The 9290-nt window shown below is 43.1% G+C and overlaps 1 long non-coding RNA gene across 1 annotated transcript; it reads right to left on the bottom strand.

Annotated features, from left to right (window-relative positions):
* Positions 1-3336: 3336 nt before the first annotated feature.
* LOC125403969 (uncharacterized) lies at positions 3337-8731 on the bottom strand. The gene is made up of 3 exons (XR_007233141.3): positions 8531-8731; positions 4980-5053; positions 3337-3636 (listed from the first exon to the last, which is right to left on the bottom strand). It is a non-coding gene; the product is annotated as an uncharacterized LOC125403969 (long non-coding RNA).
* Between the last annotated feature and the right edge of the window lie 559 nt (positions 8732-9290).

The raw sequence follows: 9290 nt of genomic DNA, 5'->3' as shown, positions 1-9290 counted from the left end.
AGCATTTTATAGTATAAGAGACCACACCCAAGTGGGCTGGTGTCTTAAAGGCTATTGGCTGAAGGAGTTCCCACAGTATGAGCTCTACGTCTGGATTCAATCCTCAGGTAGCAGGAAGAGAACAAGACACAGGGCCTGGCTTGGGCTTCTGAAACCCCAAAGTCCACCCCCAAAGACATACTTCCTCCAAGGAGGTCACACCTCCCACTGGTGCCAGAGCCTGTAAGCCTGTGGGGGCTCTTCTCCTTCAAAACACAGCAGCATGAATTGTGGATCTGCAACCCTGGAGAGTATTTACAAGGAACGCAAACCACTCTCTTGGTTGACTCTCACAGTCCCGCTACTGCGAGTCTGCCAAAGGTGACTGCCTGTCTTCCTTTACTTCTGCCGGATGTTTCCAGATCTCAAGGCCACCTGGAGACTGATGAAGACTTCATTTCACTTTAACTAAGGTAAAAACCAGACCACTGAAGCAAAAAGTCTTTAAAGGTGCATGCCCCGTTTCTATAGATCCAGTGGACAGAAATGAAAGGATAGAGTCTGTTCTCTCAACAGGATCAGCTGAGAAAGTTCAGAAAAGAAAAAAAAAAACATTACAGGAGCTGCAGTCATACCGCAACCACATGAGAGGTCCCTGGATGAGCCTCATTCCCGACTGGCATATGAACAGTGCATAATGAACAGTCACGTGTGGACTGGTTATGGGGACTCTAGCCATTCCTTTCTGCATAAGCCTCTGTGAGAGCTCATACCTGAGAAAGAAACCCCTGTTTTGTATTCTCATTATCATCTTCTGCCTCGCTGTTCTCTGACTTTCTGTCTAACACTTTCGGTTAAGCATCCATTGTGTACACTGAGAACTTAGAAGTCATGACCTTCAACATCTTTTTCTCTGAATAAAGCTTCCATGGACCGTGGAAACTGGCAGCAAGAGTTTGTAACCGAAGGTAGTCATTGGCTGCGAGCAAAGTCATACCAGAGATTAAAACAGGCGATAAGTTAAATGCTCACAACAGACCTTTCATCCAGCAGAATGGCCATAGAAGACTCTCAGAATGAGATAACGCCTAGAATGAGGATCTCAAAATGGAAGAAGCATCTTGGCAAAGGAAAGGCAAGAAGCCTCTAAGGACACAGGCTGTGTGTTAGTTGTGGTAAGAATAGCTTTGTTGGTCTGAATCAGCATGAAAAATATAGAGAAGTGGCCGGTATAGTACCCAGCCTTTAGGGGTTGGAGAATTACGTGAACGAGCACCTTCTGCTTCCTTCCCTGTCATATGGAGATGATTAATAAACTCAGCGGCATGATCTGAATCCTGTTTGGGATAATTATTTGCACTGTAAGATGAGAAAGAATCAATAGTGGGGCTGTAGGGCCAGGCCGTCTAGGGCACCACACTGCATAGGCATCTGTGTTTTGAGGTGGGAAATAGACAGGAATGGGGGCTATGACCGCAGGGTACTCCACATGCCGAATTGGTCTGGATGGATCCACGAAGAATCGAGGAAGAGGGGAAGAGCAAAGCTTGCATCAGATGGCACAAAGAAAACCAGAAATGTTCTCGAAGGAAAGTGTAAATAACTGGGGTGAAGGCAGAGCACATGTCCCTTTGAGACCCTAAGACCTGATTTGTATGCAGAGACCAAGAAAGGGCAAGACTATTTCTTTAAACCCTTGGTGGTACTGCTGATCCTTCATGGGCCGTTGGACACATTTCCTAAACAGCTACTGAGCCGGGAGTTGTCAGGCAGCCCAAGTGGGGTTCCCAACCTGATTCTCTTGCTGCAGCACAGCCACCAGAGCCTTTGACAATGCCGTTCATCTTCCTAATCATCAAGACCTTCGGCATTTAACTGGTAAATAGCTAAATTCAATTAATTCTCTAGGTTTCTGGGAAACCCAATTTCCCTGTCCTCTGCACTCTGCATAATTTCATTTGCTGCGCTCTTTAGAATTTCTGAGGGTAATATATGAAGACACTAAATGAAATGAAAAAATAAACAAATACAGCTAATTATTAAAGGTTTTTGTAGAAATCTATCCCAGTCTTAGTACTGGCCCCAGGCTCTGGCTGATTGGAGGAGCAATCAGGATGGCCAGTGCATGGTTCAGGGCATGGCTGGGTGATGTGAAGGACCAGCCGTGGTTCACCTGCAGGTTCCATACTTAGAGATGCAGCTCTTGATTGAACATGTCGTTGATTCAACAGGTAGGTCCTTCCCAAGCTGTAGGAAGCTCCCCCAGGCTTATTTGGGAAATGTGGGCGCTGATCCACATCGTGACATTATAGGAAGAATGAGTGACCAGTGATCTTATTATTTTTAAAAGTGCTTTGTGGAAATTAGTAATCAAAAAAACCAACTAAACTGGCCACCTGAGCTCAATGGTTGGAGCTCATTTCCAAGTCCTCATAAGAACACCAGAGCCTTGCGAGGAGCTGCCAAAGCCAAAGCTGCTGGTGTACCCGACAGTCTGCGTGTTCTTCATTATACAGCCTATCCTCCCTAGCACCAATACAGGTACCCACTGGGGGGGCCAGCTTTACGGCAGGAGCTGTCCACTAGTCCCCTAGCAGCCTTCACAGCAGCTCTGTTGACTATGTCATGCCTACACAGGTCTTCTTGCCTGGAAGGGAGTCAGGGATCGAACAATTTCAGAGGGCCTGGGTTCTGCTGGGAGACGAAACTGGGGTCTCAGAAAAACCTGTTACCGATTTTCATCTCCATGATAGAAGTGAGTCAGATGCCATGATACACACTCAGACTGTTCTTATTTTTGTTGTTTTGTTTTCCATTTTGGTGGAGATGCTTCTGGAAGGTCAGGATGCCCAGAATCTACGCCAGGGAGGCACAGATGACAGTGAGATGGACCCTAGCTTTCCTGGAGATCTTTTAGCCTATTTCCTATATGAAGCTCAGTATGAATACCTTTCTTATGGATGTCAGGGAAACCCTCACACAGCTTAACAGCTTCAGATAGCTTTCTTTTCTACTCCTCTTGTCTTTAAAATATTCTTTCATACATAAAGGGATCATTGTGCTACCGAGAACGTAATGATCATGTCAAGATCAGACACAAGGGCCTTTAAATTCAGGTCATGAGGAATATAAATGTGAAATGATTAACTTCACCAGAGCTATTCTTATGCAGGTATTTTAGGACAAAATCCGAATTAGTGATACTGGGTTATTTCTGATGTGTCCACCAATGTTCAGTTTTTACTTAATGGTTGACATACAACCCAAGTTTTTTTTTTTATTTCCTAACCTTGTAAACATATCATAATGCATTTCTCCTCCAACTTATTTCTAGATTGTTTTTTATTTGGACAGTGAAGAGTAGGAACAGAGAGTGACCTTTCTCAAAGCCATACAGGCAACCACAGATCTAATAAAGGCAAAATTCACAACAGAATAAAGCAGAAAGAGATACAGATTTCATTTTAGTTTTAGATGAAATACGAATTTCAGCATCTCTGAAGTCTGATTGCCATGGTCATAGCTAGTGATTCAAAGGGAAAGTAATGCCTTGACCTTGTGGTTGGATGGTCAGCAAGCTCAGGAGAGTCAGCCTTTGGCCCTGCCGAGCCACATGAAGTTCCATGCATCATCCTTGGTCGGTTGTGGGGGCAGAGACTGCCAGAAAGACAAAACAATCCATTAAAGACCAGGATGTTACCGCTGCCTTATGTAATGCTAATCCAGATAAATTAAAATTGGAAATGACATTTCTGATAGTGCTGAAGCTCAGTGTAGATGTCCTACTTGTAGCTCTTTAGCAATATATTAACAGTTAAGTATTGCCGCTGACACCGTGAGAGTCACTCATAGGAAACAAGGGAAATTAGCTTTGTGAGATTCGTGCCGAGCCAAAGCAAATTGAGTTTTCGTTCACAGGCAACATTATTCTTTATTCTGAAATGATGAAATGCTCTTTAAAATCTTCCTTAACTCTGATAGTAAATACTGCTAAACATTTGTATTGTACTGACTAGAGTGGCTGCCCAAACTGGAAAAACACACCATAAATAGATGAGGATGCTTATCTCGTGTGTGACGATACCATGCATTTCCACTTTATTAATCGATATCATGATACACCATGAATGGAAAGTGGGCTGCAGCAACTTATGAGAGGTGAGGACTGCTCTACCTTGCTGCTTTTATGGTTGTGGATTCAAGCTGCAGACCTCCCAGCTGAAATCAGGGCCACCATGAATGGAGAAATGATATTACATGTGACGGCTTACTGCGCTCCTTAAAGAAGGAGGTCCCCACTTGTCTGCTCTTGACTCATGTCCTGGTGACATACTGCAAGTAGATTCAATTTTCGCATGGTGGGTGGGTCATATGGAAGCTCAACACTTGCTTCCCCCTCAGAGTAATGCTTCCTCCTCTCACTTCTTGGCTATATATAGACATTATCTCAACAGTTGATCCTCAGAGTCCAGGAAACTCATAAGTGCCCCAGTGACTCAAGACTTCCCAGGGACATAGCAGGGGCTATGGGGCAATACGTTCATGCACCTGGGTTCTTTTGATTCTTAGTGGCGGCTGCCTGATCTCATTCAGCAGGGCTTCATCTGCAGGGCAAGAAAAGTTGTCATGGGTTCAGTGACACAAATCTACCAAGGATGCATCCTCTCCTGCCTACCTTGCTTTGTCTATGTTTTTTTCCCATAGGGGCCATCTTTCTGCTCATACCTATATGTGTAACTAAGAACTCTGTGGCATGTGAGATCCTCTTTTCCCCTGTGTGTAGTATGTGCACCTGGATGGTCATACCAATAAATGGGGTACATGACCTCTTTATCACATCAGCAGACACATGCTTGTCGTGTGGATGTTTCCATCTCACACCTGGGATCTGCTGTACCTGGTTGGGTGCACACTTAGCCAGGGAGAGAGGCGACCTGACATATGGATCTAGGATCTGTGATCCCACATATTCCTGACTGGAGCACAGACACGGGCTTTACCTTCTGTCAGGTAGGGACATCTGTGTTCCAGAGTGAATCCGCATGGTAATTTTCATCCGAGTCATTGTCCTATGCTGTGGCGGTGGGGACAATGACAGAGGATGGTTATTAAGGGATGGAACTTTAGCAATTCCTGAGTTTAAGGTACTGATTTAGCATCTTCCACAGGAAACTTCGAGAATAACACAGGGCCTTCATTACAGACATGTTGTCTGCAACAGTCTCCAGATACTACCTGATATTGCCTCGTTGCCCTAATGGAAACCTTGGTTAAGGACATCTTGGTCTTCTGGTCTGATCAACCGAGGGATGGGTGAGCCCCAGAGGGTCTGTTGACTCACAGAAGGTACAGCACAGAAACTTAGCCCCATGAGTGCCCTCCACAGTATCTGCGACCCTCTCTGGATTTCCTCGGCTTTCAGAAAACGAGCCAACTACAGTTCGATTCTGGCCTTGTGTGAGAGACGCACTGAACAGCACTAATGTCTGTTCTCCTCTGTGCTTTACACAACGGCAGAAGTTCTTTAAGATGAATGGGCAACTTCTTACTGCTGCTGAATAGAGATACTCACTTTTTAGAGGTCCTGCTTTCATTTTCTTTGGGTTCCTTGCCATTTCAGTTGAAAAATTCTGTCTTTCCTGCAGTATTTATATCTTGTGAGCTCACTGGACCATAGTCCTTGAGTTACCAGCCCAGCTGACACATCACTGGGAAGCTGATGGCCTTCAGATTGTTAATAGTGATGTTGGGAGCAACTTTGGAGTAATTTTCTTTCCTCTGTGAGTTCTGGAGAATAGTACACACAAACCTCCAGTCTCTCCTCCTGCCTCCCCCCACTTCATATCACTGTAAACATCATGATTATTTTTCTTCATTTAAAAAATGAAGGTGAAAATAAATCTTACAAAGCCACAGCTGAGTGCTCATGACTTACGTGGCAACCTTGCTGCACTGTCCACAGGAATGGCCTCCTCCCTAGGGAAGCATCACCCTCATCCCTCAGGAACACAGCCTGATGGGAAGAGGGCTGTCCCAGCTGCAGACTCTCACCTTGTCCGCCACTCTGAGTTTCGTGAGCTCTGCAGTGGCGCTTCATGCTCACACCTGTGGTTTTCTCACACACGGTGGCACGGTGGTGAGTTCCGAAAGTTCCTTACTTGGATTGCCCCACTCTTTTTTTTCCTTTTTTTATTTTTATTTTTTCTTGATTTTTATTGAGCTCTACATTTTTCTCTGCTCCCTTCCCTGCCTCTCCCCTCCCCTTCAACCCTCTCCCAAAGTCACCATGCTCCCAATTTACTCAGGAGATCTTGTCTTTTTCTACTTTCTACTTCCCATGTAGATTAGATCTATGTATGTCTCTTTTAGGGTCTTCATTGTTGTCTAGGTTCTCTGGGATTGTGATTTGTAGGCTGGTTTTCTTTGCTTTATGTTTTAAAACCACTTATGAGTGAGTACATATCATAATTATCTTTCTGGGTCCGTGTTACCTCACTCAAAATGATGTTTTCTAGCTCCATCCATTTGCCTGCAAAATTCAAGATGTCATTATTTTTTTCTGCTGTGTAGTGCTCAATTGTGTAAATGTACCTCATTTTCCTTATTCATTCTTCAGTCGAAGGGCATTTAGATTGTTTCCAGGTTCTGGCTATGACAAACAATGCTGCTATGAATAGAGTTGGGATTGCTCCATTCTTTAAGATCCGCCAGGCTGCCTTGTTAAATCTCTCACTACACTCTACACTCAGTTTTCTCAGGGAAAAAAAAGTGTGCATGTGTGTTTTTCTGTTTCTTTTATAATTTTACATGTGTTTATCATTGTCTTGGTGTGACATTTCCATTTCTACACATCTTTGTAATGTGCTTATATTTGCCTTCACTAGTCTTTCCCATCCGTCCTCATGGTTCCTCCATTGTGTTGGGAAGACTGACATCCCTTTCGCTATCTGCAGGAGTAGTTCCAATTCTCTTAACCAATTTTTGGATGAATGGATATTATTGTGGAACATGCAATTGTTTTATAGACTTATACTTGGTTGAAACTTCTCTTTTGGTTGTCGTGGGTTAGCCACCTAATCACAGTATCTGCAGGAAAGACTGCCTTACCCCTCCCCTCCCCAGTCTTAGTCTTTGGGTTTTTTTTTGTTTTTTGTTTTTTCTTGTTCCAACACAATAACAAATAATAGTTAACTAGTGCGACTGGAATTTTCTCCACTGTTCAGAGAAGCTGAAACTCTACATGCTGTTTGATGGCTCTTGAATTTATATTCTAAAATTTATTAGGACTCTAAAGAAATTCCATCTCTGTGCATCATAGTATTATTAGTATTATAGAAACTGGGGTTTTAAGATATATATTTAATTAATTTAAAATGTAAAAGCATCAAGAATGTCATTATGCACCAAAATAGGTACCATGTTTTTAGAAATAGAACCAAATTTAACAGACAGTCCTGCCCTATCTGTCTTGCTGTGTGCCCGCTAAAGCCGTATCTTGCAGTCTCTTTCCTGCCATAAGCTTCTAGACCAACTGTGTTCTCAGTGGTCTATGCTTTTACAGTTTGGTGATGCTGTCCAGTCATATGAAAAAAAATCCATTTATTTGAACTATGTTGATTTTTTAAGAGTTAAGGATGATTTTAATTTTACAATACCAAAATATAGAATTTTTAACATCTTTGTCAGTTTCTCTCCAATAGGAAGCTTCTGCCCCACAGTGCTGGATACAGACTCTCTAAAATCCTGGTTTTCATTTGAAGTTTGAAGTTTTACCACTGGAACCTAATAATGTTAGGTTTTCCTCAACTACTTCCTACATCTTAAGTCTTTGGATGAGGCAGTCACTAAACCCACACAGAACAGTGGAGTTGCCCTATGCGTACTTTCCACAGGTAGGACCAAGTTTATGGGAGCCGAACAATTCGGTTCCAACTAGAAAGACACAACTGCCTTTCGCTGGGTTGACCATTTACCTTCTACATGTAGCTAACGGCTCCTGTGTGTCTTCTCACCCCCACCCCTCTTTTATCTGTTTGTACCTTGGCTCTGTGGCATAATAAAAACACCACCACTCATCAGTGCCACCCTTTGTGTGGCACTAACACATTAGTGACATTAACCAAGACTCTAAATCAGAATGGCAGCGAGCAGCCCAGAGTAGGGCTGAAGCTGTTGCTGCCATAGACCCCCAGGATGGTCAGTTCCACTCACTCTTTTTTGATTGGTTGGTGTTTGTCTGATTCTGTTTCTGAGCAAATATTCACACAGTAGAATAAAAAAGAAAAACAGTATCAGAGTGTTGCTATGAAAACAGTTACACCCTTTAGGAACTTGGGTCTGTGGTGCCACGTTAGAAAAGCAGGACTTGTTAATGTTAGAATTGACAAACATTGAAAATCACTGTGCCCGTATTATCTGAAAGAAAACAATGTGTAGCTGTGTCTCATCTTTGATTTAGGAATCAATATTTCATTCATAATGAAGATAACTTGGAAGCTTATCTTTTCTCCCAATGTTATGATTTGAATGTGTAATAGCCCCAGAAACTCACGTTTGCAACATTTGGTCCCCAGCTGGTGTCACTGTTCTTGCACAAACTTTGCGGAGCTCTAGTGTTGGGTGTCGGTCACCGGGGCAGGTTGTTGGGGTAACAGCATTCCTAGCTCCTTCCTGCCACACTTCATTTTCTGTCTGTCAAGAAATAAAGAATTGCTCCCAATACGCTTTTCTTCTATTTCCATGGTGTCTGGTCAAATACACTGGAAAAAGCAAGCATAACCTAAGCCCTTGGAAACAGTGAGCAAAAGGAATCCTTTCTTCTTAAAGTTGTGGCAGTGACACAAAGTATGTAACATACCCAAGTAACCAGCTAAGTCGTCCTGGGATAATCAGACCCAGAATGTTGATCTGAATTGCCCTTCCAGGTGATTGGGTCTTTTGGACTCTGTAGGGAGCTATGTGTTCATTTCTTTTAAGACATCACTGTGTCTAACGTATAACCCCACAGGGTACTCATACCCCAGGATGGGTATGAATGTGCCCCATACAAAATTGTAAACCTACTTCAAAAATTGTGTGTGTGTGTGTGTGTGTGTGTGTGCGTGCTTTGTTTTGGTAATTCCATTGTATGGATGTCAAGCATGAGCTTTGTAGATGACAGCAATTTCACGGTGTCAAGATTAGATACACCTGCACGTTTTTGACTTTATCAGGCTTAATTTTGTAAAACAGAAACTTCAACTATCTTTTGGCTACCTGTGTGTGCTTCATCACTCTGGACCATTCCTCTAATAAGCAGATAATTACCTCAT

Source organism: Myodes glareolus, chromosome 6, assembly GCF_982192425.1.
Source record: "Myodes glareolus chromosome 6, mMyoGla1.1, whole genome shotgun sequence".
In the NCBI taxonomy this organism is placed as follows: domain Eukaryota; kingdom Metazoa; phylum Chordata; class Mammalia; order Rodentia; family Cricetidae; genus Myodes; species Myodes glareolus.
Note: the sequence above shows the minus strand (reverse complement) of the source record. Positions and strands in the feature narration are given on the sequence as shown.